General features: G+C 43.9%; 1 long non-coding RNA gene across 1 annotated transcript in view; it reads left to right on the top strand.

The window, feature by feature from the left end:
• The first annotated feature begins 839 nt into the window (after positions 1 to 839).
• Positions 840 to 22,638, top strand: part of LOC118231805 — a 50,562-nt gene continuing 28,763 nt past the window's right edge. Inside the window, exon 1 of the long non-coding RNA XR_004766152.1 lies at positions 840 to 906. This is a non-coding gene — a long non-coding RNA (uncharacterized LOC118231805). The remainder of the gene's footprint in view (positions 907 to 22,638) is intronic.

Genomic DNA, 22,638 nt, shown 5'->3' with positions numbered 1-22,638 from the left:
AGAGAGAGAGAGAGAGAGAGAGAGAGAGAGAGCGAGCCTCTGCGCATTAAATTAAATAATCCTCCCTTTGAAGCGTCTGACACGGAGTGACACTGCGTATGAGGAGCGGGTTCACAAGCAGCACGGCGCCCCCCGGGGGGGCTGCCCGGGCGTAGCGGGCGGACGGACGAGGGACCGTCGCCGTGCAAGTTCCACACTGCCCGAGGCGCCTCTTTCTCTCGTGCTCTCACCCTCCTTCTCCCCCTCCATCGCGTGCACACAAACACACACACGCGCGCGCGCACACACACAGTAAAAGGTTCAGCGTTAAATCAACTCTTACAGAGGTCCTATGGTCCTGCTGTGGTCCAGAGGGGGACTCGTGTGTTCGCTGAATTAACAGCGGACATGTTTACTGTGCACAAACACGTGTGTGAATACACACCAACCGTGCAAGAATGTCACGCAAAGCGGGAACCAAAATCTGTCCCCACTCTTCTGACTATTCTACCTTGTAGGGAGTGCTCAAATACACACACACACACACACACACACACAAAATGCCTCTCTCTTGTCCTCCCAACCCCCATACTTGTGTCTCTCTCTGCTAGTCTCAGTACTTGCTCCTCCCTGACCTTTCCATCCTTTCCATCCCAAGGCCCATCTACTCGTCCAGCCGGCTGCATCGGAGCGGTGGAGACCGACTCTCCGGCCATTAGACGCGCGTCCGCGCGCTGCGCGCCGCGACAGACGCGAGGAAAACCCGCCAATTCCCCCCCCCCCCCCCCCCCCCTCCCCTGCCCCGCCCCCTTTGCGGGGCGATTTGCAGACAGAAGCCTCACCGTGGGCTCTAACCTTTTCCAGCTCATTAAGGAGATTAACCTGCGCTTTTGAACTCCGTGCGATTGGAACGAGACATAATTGACGGTGAGTTCAAAGAGCATCCATTTCGGGGGCCCCCAACGTTGGATAAATCATTCAGGTCCAACGGGATCCCCTTGGCCAGGCCAGTCAGTGCAGACGATTGACAGATGCGCCGTGAGTAGGATTAGGAGGGAGCAGCGAGTGAGCTGACTCAGACTTGGAGCTCACGCCGACTCCCTCGCTGATTAAACTCAGTGCCCTCCTTCAGATTTAAAGGTGCATTTTAAATTTAGAGGGGTGGGGTGAGAGCTGAAACATGCCCGTTCAGGCTGCTTGCAGTGTTGTTTCATGGTTTGCAGTTATAAAGGTTTACGTCGGGTGTGTGACTCCCGAGTTCTGCTTCCTGTTGTGGGAAGGTCAGCCCCCCCCCCCCCTCAATGTATGGGTTAATGAAGCGTTTTATGGGTTATGGCATTTTATCTAATTTCGACTTATCCTCCTCTCGCTCGAAGATGCTAGTTGGAATTTGCACCACAAACGATTGCACATTTTTTTTAACCACCATACAAATGTACGCGGTATGATTAAATAGGTGCTTCTCAGAAAATTCTAGGAGCTGCTAGTTCGTTCATTCATGACGTGATTAAATCAAAGAGATGGGGACATTTTTGAAAAGACGAAGTACAGATTTAATGAGATTTAAACCAATACAACTGAATTCTTTGTTGAGCAGATGCTGTGTGTGTTTCATTAGAAACAGAAAAATTAATTGAAACTTTCCCCACACAAAGGACCAAGGACATTCCATGTGAATGACTGGTGATGTTACTCCGGTAATGAGCTTGATCTCTGGGTTCTTTAATAAGTACTAGTCTACCTGGCCGTCAATTAATATGCAGCACAGTACGGTATGTTTTTATAATAGGTGACATGCAAGTTTCTGAGTAGATTATTCTGACCTATTGCAGTTTGTGGTTGACTGACTGATTGATTGATTTTTATTTTGGTAAAAAGAATACAAACATCATTGGATGCAAGTTCTGCTCAGGCAATGACACACAAAGGCTTTGGCAACGCTTATTTCCAATGTGATCCTCGGTCTCAAGGTAAAAACTTCAAATGACAGACAACAGACAGTAAACCTTTCAAAATTTCACCATTTTAAAACTTTCCAGTGAGAAGTGCACAAAGAGAAAGGATCATAAACTGAGGCTACATTCAGACTGCAGACCTGATTGGTCAATTCCAATTTTCGTGTTCAGACTCTTCAGTATCAAAAAAAAAGAAAGAGAATTAAAACATTTTAGCAACATTACCCTCTTGCATGGAGAGTGTACCTCTAATTAGACAGGGCAGTTAGGCATTCCTTTTTTTGACTAAACTCATACCCCACTCAAATGGTGCACACCAGTGAGTGTATTGAACGCATGTGTGGACTGTAAAATTCCAATTTCAGCGTCCACACAAGCAAGGTTTGTGGCTACAGATTTATTTTCCCCATAAAGATGTGACACAATTCAGAGCAGAAAGAAATGTGACTCCATATGATTTTTTTTATACTGTTCGCACCGTTCTAAAAACACCTCAACCGTGTCATTTACGATAGAAAAAAATCCGAATTTGGTCACCTGTATCCGCAGAGTAACCGTAGCCTCCTAAGTGTGCCAAGAAAATAATTTCGCCGGTGGCTTAATTTATTCGGAACTCGCACGTGTGTAAAAGGAACACACCTGAAAGTGCTGCTGTTCACATTTCAGCCTGGCTCTTCACTGCAGTGCCTCTGCCACTTTTACATTACATTACATTACATTACAGGCATTTAGCAGACGCTCTTATCCAGAGCGACTTACACAACTTTTTTACATTGTATCCATTTATACAGCTGGATATATACTGAAGCAATGCAGGTTAAGTACCTTGCTCAAGGGTACAACGGCAGTGTCCTTACCCGGGAATCGAGCCTGCGACCTTTCGGTTACAAGCCCAGTTCCTTACCCACTGTGCTACACTCCGTCCACTTCACCGGAGAGACAGCCGGCGGTTCTTGTTCGGTACGAAAGAGCGCCATGTTGCTGCGCACTGGGTACAGTCGTCCGTCTCTCGGGGAGTATATACGGACAGCGATGGCTCTCGCGTGGAGAGATCTTTGCTGATTATAACGGCAGTTGCGTGGAGATGCGCTTGACTGCATCTCGCCGAATGCAATGGCAACGGGCCTCCCGTAATCAGGAAGCTGCCTCCTGTCGCCCGGTTACAGCGCTCAAAATTCTCCGCACACGGACTCCACAAATGTGAACCTGTTCTTCTGATTTTAAGTCATCCCACGCGTTTCAAGGATGCACTTGTTATTGTGATGGTGTTCAAATCAAGGCTGCCGTGAAAACAGCGATGCTGCCCAAACAACTTCAACAGAGAATGTTGTATTCAAAATTTTTTCTGTTTGTACTCAACGTGCTAACTGTGACTGAATTCCTGATTACGAATGACCCCCCCAGCCTTAAAGGGTTCCTATCCCTGAGCTTTCACTGTACTTGCACGTGTTACTGTCATGACAAACTTTCAAAATTGCCAAAGCATTTAACCGCCATAAAGTCTTTAAGGGCTCCAAAATTCAGTATGGCTCTACCATCAATCTCGCTATCTGCCCATAAGAGAGGACTATTAAGGATCATAAAAAGAGGTGTCGTAGAAGCTCTTGTATGTCATAAAATGGCTCCAAATGACTCCCCTTACTTTCCCATTTGGAAGTAGGCTTCATCTCTGAATGAAAAAAGCTGAAGTGAACGGCATCTTTAAGCCATAAAGGAAGAGAAGATCCACGCATATACCATACTAACCAGGCAAAGCTGTAAAGTATACTGTATTTATACATTAAACTGGAAGGGAGGCTGCTTTTAGTTTTTTTTTTTCTTATCTCTCTAAGCTATGAAACTTATGATAGAACAAAATATCAGAGAGAACCCCTCAGTTCCTGTTTTCAAATTTTCAAGTTTTATTGAGGTCTTAAAAAAAAATAAAAAAATAAAAACCCTTTCTGTGTATGGTATATTGCTATATTTATTTAATTTTCTTTTAGAGATTTTGCACAAAATTCATTTTAAAAAATGAACTGAAAGTAAAACATTTTAAAATATTAATGATAGGCCGCATATAAATTTAGTTGACTTGATATATTTTACTTTCCTCAGTGCTATTTCTTTTTTCAGAACAATATTTTTTAGTCAAAAATCAATCTAACAGAGTCCCAAAGGAATGTAAAATGAATGCACAAATCAATCCAGCACAGCTTTTATGGTTTCCTGAGTTCCCCTTTAAAAAATGTCACAGTTGCATTATTTAAATGAGTTGCTCAACAGAAAGGTCCCCAAGGGAGAGAGAGCATGTATATCTGTCCACATGATCAGATTTACTGAAAATGTAAACATAAATGTGTCCTTGTCCGTGGCATTTTACTAAAATCTCTCATTCGCTCCAACACACAACGATATGACTGTCCTTTTCAGGAATACCAGTGATGTTTACGGATATGTCATTTTGCAGTAAAATGTCAGCATCTTTCAGTTGGCTCATAAACTTTCATTCAAGTTCCTTTGATACAAACCTTACATAATTATCCTCCTTTGTTTCCACCGGTCATTTCATAATTCTTCAATTGTTAGAGTGCGTAAAAATACCGTCAGCAGTCTGTCGATGATGTCATGGTATATACACTATCAGCACCTGCAGGTTTACTTCTCTTAAAGATCCCCTGTAATGCTATTTTTTGGTACGGCAAAAGGCCAGTATGGTGGAAACATCTCTTGCCCCATATGTTTACACCTGACGTTTATGTGAGCAATAGCTACCAAACTCAGATGCCTCTTTAAGGGGTGGGGGGGGGGGGGGGGTATATGCTATGCCTCCCCAGGCAGTCAAAATGTGCAGTTTTGGTGCTTTATAACTGAGAGGAAAGCTGTGTTTAAAAATAAATAAATAAATAAAAATCGATGAAAAACAACCACAGACTTCCTCCCTGCTGCACTGCTTTCCATTTCTACTCGTGTGGCTCGTTTGTGCTTCGGGCAGATTTATAACCAATCAAACGCCGCGCTGTTTGTCACCTGACTTCATTTTTGTTTATTTGACATTCAGTAGCTGTAAATAAAGCTAGGGGGAGGCGTGGCGCATCGTGCGTATTGCCATAAGTACCACGGCCTCTAGTGCTTTGCCCCTTCATATAAAATGGATCTACATAATTTGATGTTCAGGATTTTCTTAACTTGAGACAGACAATGATTTTTATTGACAAGACTGAAAATCATTCCACCCTGAAGTATACTTCCTGTAAGTTTTTTTTCCGTGTTCTGTTTATCCTGATTTGGAATGCTCAGCAATATTCCGAGACAAGCAATGCTCTATGCTCCAGTGAATGCGCTGCCCACCACCACTTCCCCCTCAGCCCACCAGTGGGGGTGGCTCATAATCGTGAGTGCTATTTTGACATTTTAAATAAAAGCACCCCTCCCTGGATGATCTGTCGCTCTCGATAGCTTCACTGCCTAATGCCACTAAATGAATAAATGAGAAAACTCTATGCAGCGCACACCTACCTGCTGTACGGCTTTGCGCTGAAATACGTAAGGCTGAATTTGTGAGCGTGTCACAGCACAAACGCTGTCATTTCCTGTTGAGATCACATGATCGCGCTCGTAGTATAGGGCGATAAATCTCCAACTCCCACTCCCATGACTTTGCGGTAACAGTGTGATGGATGAGTGTGGAATTGGTGCGGTGTGTGAGGATTGGGCGGACCAATGAGCCTGCAGGAAGAGGAGGGCGAAAAGTGGGTGCAGTCCCCAGCCCCCTCCGGACCCCCCTCCCCCCACCCCCCGAACACCCTCCCACCCACATTCAGTGTGGTGAGGGCCGATGACGACTGCGGTCAAGAGAGCACAGATTCGGAGAAGATTCCCCCCCCCCCCCCCCCCCCTTAGGGCAACCCCTGGGTCCTGCCGTCTAGGTGAGGTTGAGGGTTTTGAGCAGGGAAGCATTTCACTCTCTGGAGGTGGGGGTTTGCCGAGGACGACCGAGGAGAGTCCGCGCCGCGTCGAAGGCCTCCGGGCTGGCGATCTTCACCGAGGATGGGGGAAAAAATGACAAAGTCACATGACCGCAGAATGACGCGTGTGAGTAAGAGGGCGCATAATAGACGCGCGACCCAGTTTCCTCAGGTTCAGCGATGTCTGTTCGGAGCACGAGATGAGAAGTGCATCGTCCCTTTGCCCGCCGGAGATTCTGTGTTTATGCACCATGTTGTTATGAATGCTGCATATTGCAATATGCTGCGTATTTGAACTCCAGGCCCTGCTCGCTCATAACGCCACAGCGTAATCTGAAATGGTGGCAGCAGAAGCCGACGAGACGAGAGGTCGTGGTTGTCTTGTAGGGCTTAATATTATTTTCTCCTTTTCGCACCAAATAAATTAATAAGAGCTATTTCTATATTGAATTATTCTATATTTTATATTTTGAATTATAATAAATATAAGCCTATTCACAAAATAGTTTTTTATAAACCCGGCCAGCTATCTGTTTTCCAGAAATAAATCCCTGGAATCATGGGGTAACAGCATTTCATTGGATGTCCTTCGGTACCTGTTTAATTCCAAAGGATTATCCTGAAAGGAGATTTAACAGTGCAGAGACCTTTACCAATTATTATTCTTACTATTGTTGGTATGTTTTAGCCTTTTTCCATTTTCAGATAAAATTACAGATCATTTTTAAAGGAAAAAAGCATTTCTTTCTATAAGTGTTTCTAAATTCTGCTTTATGCAGATTCAAAAGCCAGTGAAAGTACCCAGTGTATGAATTTTGTTATCAAGAAGATTTGCTTTATTTTCCCCAAGGAGAATTTGTCTTACACACAGAGCACTGTCGCAAAAATGCCGCACAAAACCCATACACAACGATGACGGCAACATAAGCAACAGCACACTTGTCAGCCTGCGTCTGTTGAAGTTCTGTTCCCATTGACGTACTGAGGAGTTGGATTGACAGGGGAATAAATGGCCACTTAAATCTGTTTAGCCTGCACCTGGGAACCCAATAGCATCTGCCTGAGGGGAGAGAAGGGGACTCAGGCGGTAACAGAGGACCCTGGAAGGATCCGAAATAATTTCCTTTTAATCTTTTCTTCCCCCCCCTTCGTCCATTGTATCCCTCAGACAGATGGGAGCGGTGGGTTCCTCTTCCCGAGTGGTCTACGTGTTTTTTCGGGCAGCTCCGTGAGGAGGCTGCATCCTGGGCCCTACTCCGCCCCGTAGAGACGGCAGCGCTCCTCTGGTACGGACGAGTTCCCTCCGTGAGTCGATGCGTTCCGCTCGGCATACGGTGACGGTATAAGCAATATCAGAAAAGTCTCTTAAGGTTTTCCATCTTTTCAGACTTTCATAACCTGTATAGACGAGTTACCGTGTACCTAAGCAATTAAATTAACTGCCTTAAGCAAGTTAAGTCAGTTAACTGTATTCTGTAGTTCTGTATTTATGCGGCAGAATTTGTGTCCCCGTTGCCCACACTGCAGCGGCGCATTCCCCTGCCGTCTCCCAAATTAGAAGTGCGCTCGGAAAGCCTCAGAACTCACAAGCACTCTGCCTCAAAACAGCGTTCTAGGTGGGACTCGTCACACGAGTGCAATACACCGAGGACTCTAGGCCAGGAGCAAGAGTCGTGTTCATGTTCCCGTGAGTTTTGACCGCACTGATGGGGAAAGTCCAGATCCTGACTAAACCACCATGCAACGCCTCCCACCGTGGTAGCCGTCTGTGTTGAGAGCAGTGCAAACGGGCTCCATCTGATGCTGGACTTTCAGACAGCTGCTACGCTGTAGTTCAAGCAAGTGCCCAGGCTTTAAGACAGTCATAGGTAAACAATTGCAAATGCGACGGATAAACGCCAGCTTTCGGGAGGAATTTGAGGGGGCATCTTTAAATCCCGTTCGAGCTCTGTCCACAACGGAGGAGTCACGGGTCCATCTGCTTGTTTGAGAGGTGTCACCAGACCATCTCTTGAGACTCTTGAGTGGATCGCTCTTTCACGGAACCATCTATTCCAGTGAGCTCCCCCATAAAACCCCATAAAAAGGTAAAGAAATTACTTGCTCAGAGCCATCAGATGAAGGATTGTGTTGAGACCCTTTAAAACAGAACTAAAAAGCATTCACAACATCTGTACAGTCCAGGTGGTGTTTGCTCCTTCCATGTGCATTGTGTGAATAATTAGTCAAAGACATTCTTTAAATGTCGTGCTTCAAACAGTGACAGGTTTATTTATTTATTTTTTTAAGTGTTGTAACTTCCTGCAGTGTTAGTTTAGCAGTTTAGTTTAGTTAGTTTAGGGGGGGTTGCGGTTGTTGTTGTAGACTTTCCAAAATCTGGTTTCCTTCAGATGTACCTGTAAGTTTACAGCCTTGTCACCTGACAATTCTGCGTTTCCCCACATTGAATTGGCTCTGTGCCCCAAACAGGTGCCACCCTTTCTCATCATTATCCATGGGAGATTGGTGCAGAAGGGATGTAGAACATCTGGCGTTATTTGTAGGACAAAGCAACATGGCCTGATAGAGTTCAGTTGTCAACCTTCATGTTACTATCCATGACGTCCAATTCATGGGTTTTGTGATCATCAGGAGACCAAGGTCATGGCAAACCAAGGGACAAGAGTTGTTCTGAATGATCCTTACCACTGTGTTGGGAGGGTATGTAGATTCCTGATGGGCACTGGAGGAGATGGTGACTGTTGAGGTCCATCTAGATAACTAGCCTGGGATGATCTCCGGGGACAAGCTCAGCTTTCAATTTAATTTGAACACCGCCCGTGCTAGCAATGTCATTTAAACTATTAGACGCATTACATGATCGGAGATTGTTACACTCCATTTTGTACAGCTGGTAATAGTAGCTTTTTCAGTGGAGGTCATTTGGCCGATAAATACTAGAAATAAATCATCGCCATTCATTATGCATTTCCCATATTTTAAAAAAGACCCATTTTCACACTAATTGAACATAATGATAATGCATGTTTCTGTCAGAGCTCTGTAAAAAAAAAAAAAGGAGACATTGAGATATGACACGGGTATGGTACTCACAGAGCATACTTGATATTTTTTGGCCAGATAAAATACACTTTCTCCATGGGATAAGGGTCGGACTGATTACAAATAATGAATAATTTGTGTTTCTTGTGAGTCACTAAGAAGAGCCATTTCTATGACCACAATGAACACAGGAAGGAAGGGAATATTAAGGATAAAATTATCGTGCGTTGCCTTGCCTTTTTAAACTAGGTTATAATGACTTTTTAGATATAGCGCTATAGTCTCTATCTCTTCTTCCATCTTCAGTAACACCTTTTTGTCCATTTCTGGTGATTTGGCAAAAACACCAAACTTGCAAACATGTGGAACAGGGCATAGTCAGTTCACCATAAGAACTTATGCAGTTATTGCCATGTTATATGAATCACCACTTTAATATGACTGAACAGGAGGACATTGTGTCCATGTCTGTGCACATAACATTCATCAAACTGCAGCACTGTTTCAAGGCTGGAGTGCTTGCCAACAATGTCTGTATGTCCTTTAGCTAAGCAGCTAGTTGTTCATTGCAACTGGCAGGTAGTTGTCTGTTTGAGTCTTTATTGTTGATCCCTGGCATTGTTATATAGCAACTGACTAACTATTACCACTGTAATATGAGAATTGATGTATTATGTCATCTAGCCAAGAACAAGCTCAGAGGCTATTGTCTCTGAGAGTTGGCAACGCTAACTTTACTTCTGTACGATGCCTAAACCTTCTCCCTTTGCTGAAAAAGAACTTCAAGCTCAGTTAAAGCATATCCACAAATATGTGGTTAGTAATTGACCACACCAATACAACATCCTTTACTTTTTGACCGCAGTGAGGCTTTCCCTTGCCTTAGTTATAATTACTATTCAATTAATAAAAACTAATACAAATATAAGTGAGGAAGTTAGTTTAATCTATCTTAAGTAAGGCCAGTAAATGTCTTTTATGTTATAAGTGATTTAATAAAACATATTAGTAAAGAATCAAGCATTGCTGTTTTTTAATTAAAAAAAGAAAAGAAATATAAAACGAACCTTCGTTTAAAAAAAAAAAAGAGAAACTGAATTGTGGTTTGGTGCACTCTTATAGTTCAAGTGAATATATCTTAACAACACATCCAGCGTTGGAGATGGGCCCATAGGACTCTCTCTCTCACACACATATTACTTTATCTGTGAGTGTAGTACCCCCCCAGGCCCCCCCCCCCGCCCCCCCCCCAGCCGGAGCGTAACAGGAACTTCTGCCCTGTTCTCATCTTTTCTCTTTCAGCGGTCGGGCCTCCCTTGGCTACTGACGCGCATGTGGGGCAGGAGGAAACATCTTTAATAATGCATGTAGCGTGGTTTTTCCCACAGTACATGCAAGGCACAGTGTGCCTTTGAAACACAGGTCTTAGATATATTTCGGCTGCCTCTGTTGAAATGGGCTCACACCATCAGGGTGCCCCAGTATGGGGGGGGGGGGGGTTCTGGGGGGAGGAATCTGTCTTGCTAAAATTCAACTTTTTGTATCAGTAAAAAGAATTTTGAAACAATGAGCGCAAACCCCATAACAGTAACATATTTTCCCCAGAACATTATATTATTTATCACAGCTGATAGCAACCAATCGCACATGCTTTCACTCTTACGTTACTCCCTTTACTCCCTTACCTTACCTTACCTTGTCCAGTTTTCAAATCATTTGTAAGTGTCCGGTTCGTAGTCCCAACCAAACAATTTAATGTCCGGTCCGAGTAATTGATGGGAGAAATGTACAGGCAGCCCTATTCACAGTTGCAAATTATGTGAATAGTTTTTGCCCCCCCCCCCCCCCCCCACACTCACACAAACAAAACAATCTTACCCGACTCTGTTTCTGGCCTCTTTTCTGAAGGAAATCACACACGCAAAGTGAACTGCGGTCCGAGGGCTTGTCCTTGATTTATGAATGATCGATCGCGACAGATATTCACTGCAACGCTGCAATTTGGTCATGAAATTAGTATCATGGACTCCGCACAAAGTAATGGCCTTAAACCATAATAACATATTTCATTGTCTCACGATCGGCCACAGGAAAATTGCCCGCTCAGGATTGATTGGCAGGCTTTCTCAATGCAAGGCCTGACGATCTGCCGAGCTTACCGCTCTGTGAAATTGCTGACACAAGGGAGCATTTTACACCATGAGAAACCGGTACATTGCTCTCGACATATTAATGATGAAAGATTGCATGACAGAAATTAGTCATGCCAGGCATGAGACTGTATTCAGACAGCGCGTGCCGCGTTATAGTGTAGAATGGCATAATTATTACCCTAATCATGAACCTGACGATCTCCCCTGTACGCCTTTATTTTCTCCGCTGCCGTACGCACACGCGCACGCACTCCCAATCCCAAAATTATAGTTTGTGCTCTCAGGGGACACTTCACCTTGAAGTGTTCTTTCATTTTTTTCGAAACCGCCGATGGAACTGGCTTTGTGGGGGGGGGGGGGGGGGGGGTGGAGGAGGAAGGTGAATTTTTTTTTTCTCCCTTCCTCCTCGGAAATAACAGATTACATTGGACTTTCTCCAGGTGTAATTTAGGTCCGCCGGAGGGGTGCGTTCTGTTAAAATGACCGCCGACTTTCGGTCAGCCCAAGCCCGTAATAAACACATCGCTCAAACCACCCTCGGCCCGCGACCTTCGTATTAATCACCAGCGCCGCGGCGCTCGGGAGATTACTCGCTCGCCCTTTCGAAGGTCAACAGGGGGCGCCGCGCCTAAATGTGTGATTAAGCGCTGACGGATACCCCCCGTTAATGAAGGTATAAATATAACCGAGGGTGCTACGATAACGAATTAATTGTGGCAGGGAGGCCGCGTTGAGTCTCCCTTTTGTCCTATGCTGTACGTCTCCCGCACTTTACGGATTGTTTCGTGGCCGAGAGGCGGGGTTGAACGACTTTGTTACGGAAACAAGCCGAATGTCTTCGCAGAGGGCAGGCATTTGGGCACTCTGTGTGTACGAGTACGTTGCTATGACGGATCTGTGCGGCTGCGTGTGAACGTCTGCGTCCAAGCCAAGTTTCTCGAGTAGCAGGTCAATGGAACATTGCGCATTATCATCAATCAATCGATCGACCTTCATTTAATTCTCTGAAGAGACACTGAGGGAACGAGCACTCCTTTACAATGGTGCCGAGATTACAAAATACAACGAAAACAATTACAATAATGAAAAAGTGAAATGTTATTTAAAATAAATCGCTAATTTAAAAAGAATAATAAAATAACAGCAATAGCAGTAACAATAAATACATAGAAAATAAATACCATAGGTAATAAAAATTCACAAGGACAATGATTAAAACAAAATTCTAAAAACAATTGCGCTTCATTGTAACTAAGATTGAAATCAGAGCCTTAAACTGACCAAGAGTTAAAACAGTGTCAAGTTTCAGTTCCTTACGTAACACATTAAGTGTTTCAGTGGCAGAAAATTTAAACGCACTTTTACCCACGTCAGAACGAATTTGAGGAACTAGACGATCCCGGGAAAGCATCCGATAAGGCAGATAATGAAGGCGTGGAACCCTGAGTCACCTCTGAATTTCATTTCGGAACACGTAACGGCGCCATTATATACGAATGCTCCTCGCGCCCTTACTAAATTTACTGCGGGGAGGAAATTCGTACCCTTGTTCCGTTAAAGCCTCGCCAAATCTCCGTTAAATCCCGTCTCGGAACCCCGGCGTAAGTGCGCCGTTTTGCAAAGAGAATTACGGGGATTACTTTCGCTGGGTTCCGCAGAGCGGCGGGGGGGCGCGGACGCAAACCGGCGAGACGTCGCGCGAATAACCTGCGGCGCGTTAAGTAGCCTCAGAGTTTCCCAGTCTCGCACTTTTAGTGTGAGATGCACGCTTTCAGGCTCCGTCTCACGCTCTCACGCAAGCCAGACACGTCTCACGCCAGGTGAAAAGAGTACAGGTAAAAATAAAACATCATTGGTGCATCCGTCGGTTTTGTGAGCTAGTAACGATCCCAGGCCAGTGGTGACTCCGTATCGTAGCGCTGCAATTAGATGAAGGAAGTGGGAACCTGCTCCTACAAGGCCAAACCTGGGCATGCAGACCTGGGAATGCGTTCACTGCCTCCATTCTCTGAGTCTTTCCGAATGGCCCTTTTCTTCTTATCATTTTTATATTTGAACACGTTGTGCAGGGTTCCAGCTCAGAATGCGCATGGGCTGTATGGGGATTGCGGTCTTTATAAACGCACTCCTTCTGTCGCGGGAAGGCCCTGAAAACCATAACTGACAACCGTGATTTCATCAAACGACCGGCAGATTGAAAGAGGGGTCGAGCAAAAGTCAGTGCTTAAAGTATTATGGAACCATTTCAAAGCGGGAAATCTGCATTATTGAATTTTATTTTGCGGCAGTACCGCCGTGTAAGATTCACTTTATGGTCGTATATTGCTAAATTATTAAACTCTGTCACAATGGATGCTTCCGTAATTCATTTTCCATTACATTAATACAATCAAATAATTGCATGTATCTGGATGAAATATGGATGAGATCTTCCGTGGATGAGCTGGACGGTGAAGTGTTTATAAAGTTCCTAATTCCTGTAGCTCCTCAAACTGCCGTTGATTTTGCAGTTTCGCTCGCGAATTGTGAACTCTTATGTACCGTTCGCCTGTGACTCATCGAACTGTGGGAAATATAGGAAAGGCCAGCATTAATGGAAAAATTCAGAATATATTCAGGACCTTACTTTTCTTTGAAGGCCAGTCTTGATACTATTTTAAGAACATGCATTCAGTGCGTGCGACTCAAAGCATGCTGTAAATCTGTTTTGGGTCAGCATAATGTATCGGCTGGGGGTCAGAGCACTGGACTATGAACCTGAAGGTTATTGGATTAAAACTCGGGAAGAAAACATACTTTGAAAACCCAACAATGTATAGGTCACCTTGAATATCTGCTGAACAAATATTAATGTTTACGAGACCGAAGGCTGTTGTGTGACCAAAAGAACACTTGTAGGGCCCCATATAAAAATAGCTGGACTGGAGTTCTGGGAAAAGCAGGATCTGAACCAGTAAGATTCAGACTTTTTTTGGGGTGTTGGTCACCACATCAAAGACTAAGCCCCCCCTCGCATCAAATAACCTGACCCTCCATAAAACAGCCTTCAGCAATTCTCAGGTCTTAAGGTTTTAGAGAACGACCTAAACAACTCTGTGATGTGTAGGCCTGGATAAAGTGAAGATTTCTTTAAACAGGAGGCCTCATATAATAACAATGGGAATTCTAATCCGGAGAAACTGGCAGAGGATTCAGGTTCAGACTCGCCATTCCACTCTGGCGGTTGATCAATCAGTTTTTGTTTGGATGAAACTCACGGGAGGGGATCTCCAGAGAGAGCCATCGAGGCCTACTCGTGCAGACTGCCACACGTGTCCCTGTAAGCCAGCTTTGCTTCACGGGGTCAACGATCACAGTGAGAAACAAAATGGCTCCTCCTGCACTGCCTTCCGATCTCCCCCTCCGAGTCACTGCAGTAACACTGAAAAACTCTCACCTAATCAAATTCCCATCCCGTGCTGCCCTCGTAGCAGGCATATAAAACATTCAATTTATGCCCCGCAGCATCGTGCTAGGTCCTGTACCTTCGTTTAATTTTGCCCCTTTGCACTCTCTTCCGCCAGTGTTTACACACAGGAACCACAATGCCTCGTATCACCAGTTCTGTGGGCTCAGTGCTCACAAAGATAAGTCATTGATCTTTAACAGGCAAATAAAGAAGATTCTGTCCCTCTGCCAGCAACCAATCATACAGGGAATACAGGGCCATCAATGCTGCTCCACAGCCAATAAGCTACATTTAAGAGAAAAATGAAACGCACTGATTTTCTTCAGTTTTTTCCCCCCTCTGGATTATTAATGCTAACATGTCTCGTTCTGTGAATTACTCTCACTGCCACTATTCAAAAATCATAATTACACGATGACTGTTGTTATTGCAGGCAAAACACCAATAAAAACTACAAATGCTGAATGAATGGGTAAACAAATTTGTCACACAAGCCACATAAAGTCAAAATGTAAATTACGTTGCTGGAAACCACATAAAATAAACATACACTTATTTCTGACGATGCCAAAACACTGTACTACTACTTTGTCATTTAATATTTTCTAGAATAATGTTAGAATAGTAAATGCGTGATTATAAGCGGGCCAGGGCGGCTCGGTGGTGCAGTGAGTCGCACTGTCGCCTCACAGCAAGAGGGTACCGAATTCCTGCCGAGGGCCCTTCCGTGTGGAGTTCACACGTTCTCCCCGTGTCTGCGTGGGTGTTCCTGCCAGGTTTCCTCCCACAGTCCAAAGACATGCAGTAGGCTAATTGGAGAATCTAAATTGTCCTTGGTGTTATGAGCGTGTAAGCGAATGGTGTTTGGGCCCTGTGATAGATTGGTGAACTGTGCAGGGCGTGTTCCTGCCTCTCGCCCACTGCACGGCATGCTGGGATAGCCTCCAGACCCACGTAGTAGACTAGTCTGTCATCCAATAATGTTAGATTTTTAAAAAATTAAAAAGTTTCCCATTGCATATTGTAACAATGCTGATATCACATTGGCACAACATTGTATAATATTAAGAAAATGTTACAGAAATATCTCTTAAAAGGTATATGTTTGTCCTGAAGTGGAGAGACGTTTGAAAATGCCAGTCACTGTGAAGCTAAATTTATCTCCGACCAGCCAAAGCAAAGACACACCTTTGCCATACACCCACTCTGCAGCGTGAAAACTAGATGATAGGCGTACCAAGCCAGCAAATTACACTGACATCCAGATTACCCTAATCATTTCTGATCCTATTTTGAATTTCGATTCAAGTGTTCTTAATTAAGACCCATTAATGTTTTTATAAGCGTAGGATATCTCTTTGGGTTTGCATGTATTAAGTCTGGAACCTCTACCGAGGACTGTTCTTAAGCTGTCTGTACAATGTCAGCGTTTCCATTACCATAAATCACATGTTATACGTATTTACAGCAGATGAGGCTATATGAAATTATTATGCGCCCCTGCAATCCTCTCTGATTACAACCGCCGTCATAGTAACTCACCCTTTGTGAAAGAATGCCTAATTTACTTTGTAATTAATTAAGTTCATTTAGATAACAATGCCTGTATCTCATTAGTGTCCTATATAGGCACTCCTAGATGAATACCAATGAGGTTTGCGTACTTGCAGCTCAACATGTCATAGGAATATCATTTATTTAATTAATTTTTTAAAATTGCACATCCTTAATTATAATTTGTGGACCTCATTGCTGTCACTCAAAGATGTGAGTGACTATTCTGTGAGCTCAGAAAAAGTTGCAGTGCATAATTTTGTATCTTGTGCATGTCTGGAAGGGCATAAACTTTGAAAATGAGGTCAGGGGTCAGCCAGGGGTCATAGGGTATTGGATCGTAGTGTCCTGCTTCTCTTCTGCTATGTACCTTGCTTTGTGGTATTTTGAATACATTCAACACTGTTAACAGTATAGGCTTGAGACCATTGTGATGTAATGTACCTAAATATGCAAAGATCCAAAATCAGTTTTTTTAAAAATCCAACATTAAATGTGTCTGTACAAATACAAGTGTAGGTCATTTTTCTGCCATTTTGATTTTTACACAAATTACAAAGAACTTTTTCTAGGTTACTGTCAACCTATTCTTCCCCATGCTGCGTACTATAGACTTACATCACAAGCAAAAAAAACCCAATATTTTATTGCTCTGGGCTAATGGTCAATATATGCTGATAGAAGAGATTGGGCTCTTCATTGTAAAATGAAATTAGGGTGAAAAAGGATTCTGGCAGGCATTCACATGAGTTTGTCTTCACATACATAAACAGAGCATGGAGGAAAAAAGAGACACAGTAGGCTTGGTCTACACTATGGCAGTAAAGCGTTTAAACGTTTTTAATGAGTCCACTGTCAAAATGCTGAAATTCTCAGCCACCACCACGTAAAATTAAAAAATGAATAATCTGGAATGCTATGCAGTAAAGCAGACTGCTCTGTTGTTCAATATGCAGATATGCAGTCTACTACAGAAGCACATAGCATGCTTTTTCTTTTTTTTTGCCGTCACTGGCAGATAGAAAAAAAGCATCCGAACTGACTGCAGAACGTTCGCACAAACATCGGGACTGCTTTCAATCGCACTGGAGACCACGCTACCAGACATTTTCACGTCTGTACCTTCACCTGGGTCTGGAGAGACGGGCACGGGCATCGAATGGAGTGGTTTGATGGAGGATCAGTGAGATGAAGGAGTTGGCAGGAGGGTGGAGGTGGAATGTGCCGGAGGCTAACCAACCAGCGCTGCTTTTTTTATGCAGGCTTTCGAAAACCATTAGCGTTCAGTGCTTAAGCACTGTACACACATAAACGTCAAGAAATTTACTAGAACGGGTATTCAGCTTACATTTAATCGGTCGATTTCCCTTCTGTACACCGTGTCTGAGCAAACAATAAAAACCCCCCATTAAACATAAGCATAAATGAATCTTTTTCATTTGCATGAGAAATAATCAATACGAGTGTTGGACCTTATTTTCCTAATGCATTCCATTTTATCCACAGCTATAAGAAAGAAAAAAAAACCAACTACTGTACATCTTTAAAACAACAGCTGAACTGTAAAGAAAGAATGTTTGAGCAGGATTTGATTGGCTCAGCTGGTCAAGGTGCTCACAACAAGGTCAAGCGGGATATATAGTGTCTCTCGCTTTTGAACCTCAGCATTGCCATTCATTAATTTGACCTGTAGTATAAAGTTACGGGACACAGCTGCCATCGTACCAAAAGTAGGATGAATCTAAGACATGGCTGCCCAGTCCCGTTCCTGGAGATCAGCTGTCCTGTAGGTTTTTAATTTCAGCCCTAATTTGGCATGTCTGATTCGACAAATTAGCAGCTCAAGAAGATCTCTAGCTGTCGAACGAGGTGCAAACCTGCAGGACGGTAGATCTCCAGGAGCAGGGTTGGGCCGCCCTGATCAATGACTTTTAAAAAAATATAGTAATATATTCTAAGAATTTATTACCTTGACGTGAAATAAAAATTACTGGATGCATATAAGAGCGGATTTAGCTTTGTTGAGAATAGTTAATAAGGCTTATTTCAAAACAAATGCAAAAATCTTTTGAGCCCAAATATGGCAACATATATTAAACAAATGTTAAACATATGAGATGCCAGAGCTTTCAAATAGCTCTTAAATTGGAAACCCCAGAATAGGCTCCAGCAAAGAGATTAGCATTGTTTTCTTTCACTGGAATGAAACATAATACAGAGCAGTCTACTGTAATCCTTTCAGTGGTGCAATATTCAACCAGGACTGATTTTTCTACTCAGTGTCGTACCTGTACATAATATAAATGTGCATGTTTTTGAGCAGTTCTTCCGCCACTGTGAAAATGGAAAAAATGTCAGGGTTAGTCGGTGGACAGAGAGTGTTTATTCAACCAGAACTGATTTTTCTACTCGGTGTCGTACCTGTACATAATATAAACGTGCATGTTTTTGAGCAATTCTTCCACCACTGTGAAAATGAAGAATGTGAGGGTTAGTCGGTGGACAGAGGGTGTTTGTTGATACCTTAGGGGAAGGGCTTTAGTTGGGGGGTGAGGGTGGTGGATTTGGCTCCCTCGGGGAAGCTTGGCTCCGAACCCCTTTGCGAAACACTGCTAGTGTTCTTCGGAGCGTGGTGGCATCCCCGGAGCAGCTGCGCTAATATTCAGCTGTGTAAACGGATAAGGGGAGCGCGAGCGGCCAAATCCATGCCAAGCAGAGACATCTGCTCACCGCACCAGTGGCGTGATGTGGAGCGGAGTCACATCGCACATTTTCACATTTCTTTTTTTTTTTTCTTTTTGACATATTTTGAATCCTTTTTTTTTCTTGTCCTTTTTGTCCCAATTAATCCTTTAATATGTGATTAGAATGTTCTTATGTGAACATTCTAATGCTGATGTGACAGTCACTACTGGTGACTACTCAAAGCAACGGAGTTCTAGAACACTGACTCAGAGAATTTTCGAACATTCCGAAAAACCTGCTTTTGAAAGGGCTAAGAATGTCCGGTTGTATCTGCAGGCCTGTCTCATCACTGTAGCATTCTCTGTGAATTCGGGAGAGTCAAAAGCAAGCGCATTGAATTCTCCCGAATTAAAGATTCAACCCCGAGCACCTGCTGCCTCAGCGGTCGGTATGCCAAGGATGCGACTGCAGGTGCCCGGTCGATCGGAGGAGTTCCTCCTACCAAATCGAACGAGGACAATTCAATTAAACCAATTACAAGCCCCACAGAGCTGCCAGCCACAGCTGGTGTTGGTATTGGCGGAATTTGATGGCAAAGTCTGCGGCAGAGCAGAGTAACCCCAGGCCTTAGCGGAACGAGGCCCGCAGTGCCCCCATATGTACGCATTTCTGAATTTGGATTTAGTGCAATTTTCCCCCGTGCACATTTTGGGGTTTTGACAAAATTAAATGAATACCCCAAGTCTCTCGACAAAATGGCAATCCCGGAGCATAGTGAAATGCCTCCCCTCACTTGGGGAAGAGGCAGGCATTTTGCCCATGAATGAGTGCATGATTTTCATTTTAATGTGCCAGAGAAGGTTTTTGATTGACTGCGGCCCGAGCTTCGAAATCATGCATTACTCTCTTTGAATTTGCATAGGGATTAGAAACATTGCTAATGCAATATTTAGTGTTTTGATGCACTTATGTTGAAATCACGATCTTCTCATGCTTATTTGTGACGTGAATATCATATGTGCTAATAGCATCTTATGGTTCCATCAAGAATTTATGTTAATTCATTTGTGTTAATTGCTCCAGTGAGAATAAAGCTCAGCTGTGAGTTGTTAGACAGTTTCATAAACTCTGACAACGCAGACTATTCCCTTGGCTCTTGCTCACTGAACCGGTGTTTACAGCAGTGAAATTGAATTGAAATAAATGCTAACAACACGATTTGCATTTTATATCACGTTACACAATCAATCTCGCTCGCCCTGACGTGCGTTAAGGAGATGAGCCGATCGTAGGTTCTGATGAACGCACTTTCTTTTCGTTGCGTTTACGAGCGCCGCGACAAAAAACGCGAGTGTCCCGAACCCTTCAGATAACCGGGGAAGTGGCGCGTATCCTAATTACATCAATGGCTGTGCATAAAGAAAGCGAGGATTTCTGCTCATTAACAACGTTGGATGCCAGCTGCTTCCAGTCATAATTTCTTCTGCTTCTGTTATGTTCCATATGTATGCAGTTCATCATAAATATCACCTAACCGTTGCTTTTCGACAAATACCAAAAGAGACCAACAAAGAGAAAAAAAAAAATTTTAATAGAGGAAACACTCCCTGGAGTGGTATCGAGCTTTGATGTTTCTACACTGCTGCCATGCACCCCTGTAGCCCAAAACCCAGGACAGATAAGGGCCCATTACACAGGATCACAGACGCCATTCATCACCGTACTGCACCCCTGTCTCTCAGAACTGTTGTGGGCGAGGATGGTTCTGGCTCCCGGCAAAAAAAAAATACAAGCATATCCATTCCTCTGCAGTATCGCATGCAACACATGCAAAGCATACATTAAGAAGCCCTCTCTTTCCCCTGCAGCCATGGGAAGGCTGTCTGACACGGAGCATGCACACTCTGTAAGTAGCAGGCTGCATTTGAGAACATCACTTCCTCCTTCAGCTCCAGCGTTTTGAGAATGCGCCTCTGAACCTCAGTGTCTACATAAATCTTGGCATGTATAATAATTCCCCCGCAGCGACAAATAGGGATCATTGTGGATTGATTTGGGGGGGGGGGGGGGGGGGTGTTGGGGACGTTGCATGAATGGTGGTGACGATTCTAGGGGCCTACAGCTTTGGGGGGGTGAGCGATTGGGGGTGGGCCACAGGTAAAAAAAGTTTTTTTTTATTTAAAAAAATGAGGGGGGCTTGGAAGGTCCAGAGCAATATTCTTTCAGGGGGCCCAGAATTCCTAGCTAAACCCCTGCTATGGGGGCACTGGTGACACCACATGGACAGGCAGTTGCTAAGAACTCTGGGATACCTGTGAACAACCGTGAATCGAGAGTGCGTGTGCCAGGCCTTGGGAGCACCATCTCTGAACCGGCTTGACCGGACCAGGCCCACAGCCCTCAGTCCTGACCCCCCGACGACATCTCCTGCTAATTGGCCCCAGGGGGCCCACAACAACAACGCAATGATAATAAGTAGACTGAGGCCTGCGTAGATGCGACTCATGCATTATTCACACGTGAAACAAGTGCGGGGCAACAGGCCACATCTGCAACCAATCAGAGTATTTGCGGTGGCAATTAAATTAGGTAAATAACTTACGGCTTACCAGTATTCACAGGGGCCACGTTTCCACATATGCCACTACCGTGTGCGATTATTAGGGTTCTAAAAAGCTAAACAGCATTCTGACAGGAATCCATTGTCCTGGACAGCATCAATGACTTTGGTGGCCAGACCCCATTTCAACGTCTGACTACCTAAAAACGCTAAAGAGAGTGAGAAATTGCAACGTTTAGACCTTGCTTATTGTTAACTCTATTGGCTATTGGGATAAAACGGGAGCTTACCGTGCGAAAATGCGGCCCCTGTCCAGCCTGAAGGTGATGATGACGGTGTCATTTCATCCCCAGGAAAAGCCCTTTCGCAGACAGGAAAGGTGAGGGCGAGTGGCAGTTGGGGAGTGAAGGTGACGTGAAAATTTTTTCTCCTCCCCCCTCCTCTCTTCCGAATATCCGTTCAGCTCCACTGAACCTGGGAACAGTGGTCTTTCTCTCCTTTAAAAATGTCTGGAAAGGATGTGGCTTTGATTTGTTTCTGAGAAAAATAAAAATAAAAAAAAATCACGGGGTATATTTCGGCTATTCCTGTAACTGGGCTGTAAAAAAAAAAAGAAGAAAAAAAGAATTCCTTTTTTTCTCTCTCTCTCAGAAAAACGTCAAATTTCAGACTATAATAAGAATCCAGGAATGAAAGTGCAATTTATTGGATTTTGATTGAAGTTTGTGGGGCATGTTGGAACCTCCATTCACTGGCAGTGATTACTTCGCTGGCCTTTTGTGGTGTTCGCCCAATCTATGATTGTTCCTCCCCGCAAGAAGTGTCCGAATGACAGAAGACTCCGCACATTTACGGTGGCCGGTGTTAATATGCTGTATTACACTTTTCGGGATCTTGGAAACATAATATGTGAGGGCAGACTGTGCTATATTGGATGTGGCTGCACTATTTTACACTTTACAGACCAAATAAAAAAGGAATTCGGCTTGTACGGGTTGAGGCGAAGTAAAGCTAATTCTGTTGCCCAGAACTGCTGGATCACATGACGGCACTGCAGCTGATGTAGGGGTCAGGGTTCAAGCTATTTTTAAATATGATTTTCTGTGATTCCTATGGCAGGTCTTGGGTGTTAATTGTGTAAAGAGAAATATTTTATTTAAATGTTAATCTAAATTGTTAGTTGATGAACATCATGAACATCATTTCAGTGTAATTATCAGCTTCCGTAATGAGAGTTGACTGTGATGAAATGGCACTTTTTAACATCCACAGTGATGGGCCGGGTAAGCTTATCATGTGAAGCCAAAGGGTATGC

Source organism: Anguilla anguilla, chromosome 7, assembly GCF_013347855.1.
Source record: "Anguilla anguilla isolate fAngAng1 chromosome 7, fAngAng1.pri, whole genome shotgun sequence".
Classification (NCBI taxonomy): domain Eukaryota; kingdom Metazoa; phylum Chordata; class Actinopteri; order Anguilliformes; family Anguillidae; genus Anguilla; species Anguilla anguilla.
The sequence above is the reverse complement of the archived record's forward strand: the minus strand, read 5'-3'. Positions and strand labels throughout refer to the sequence as shown.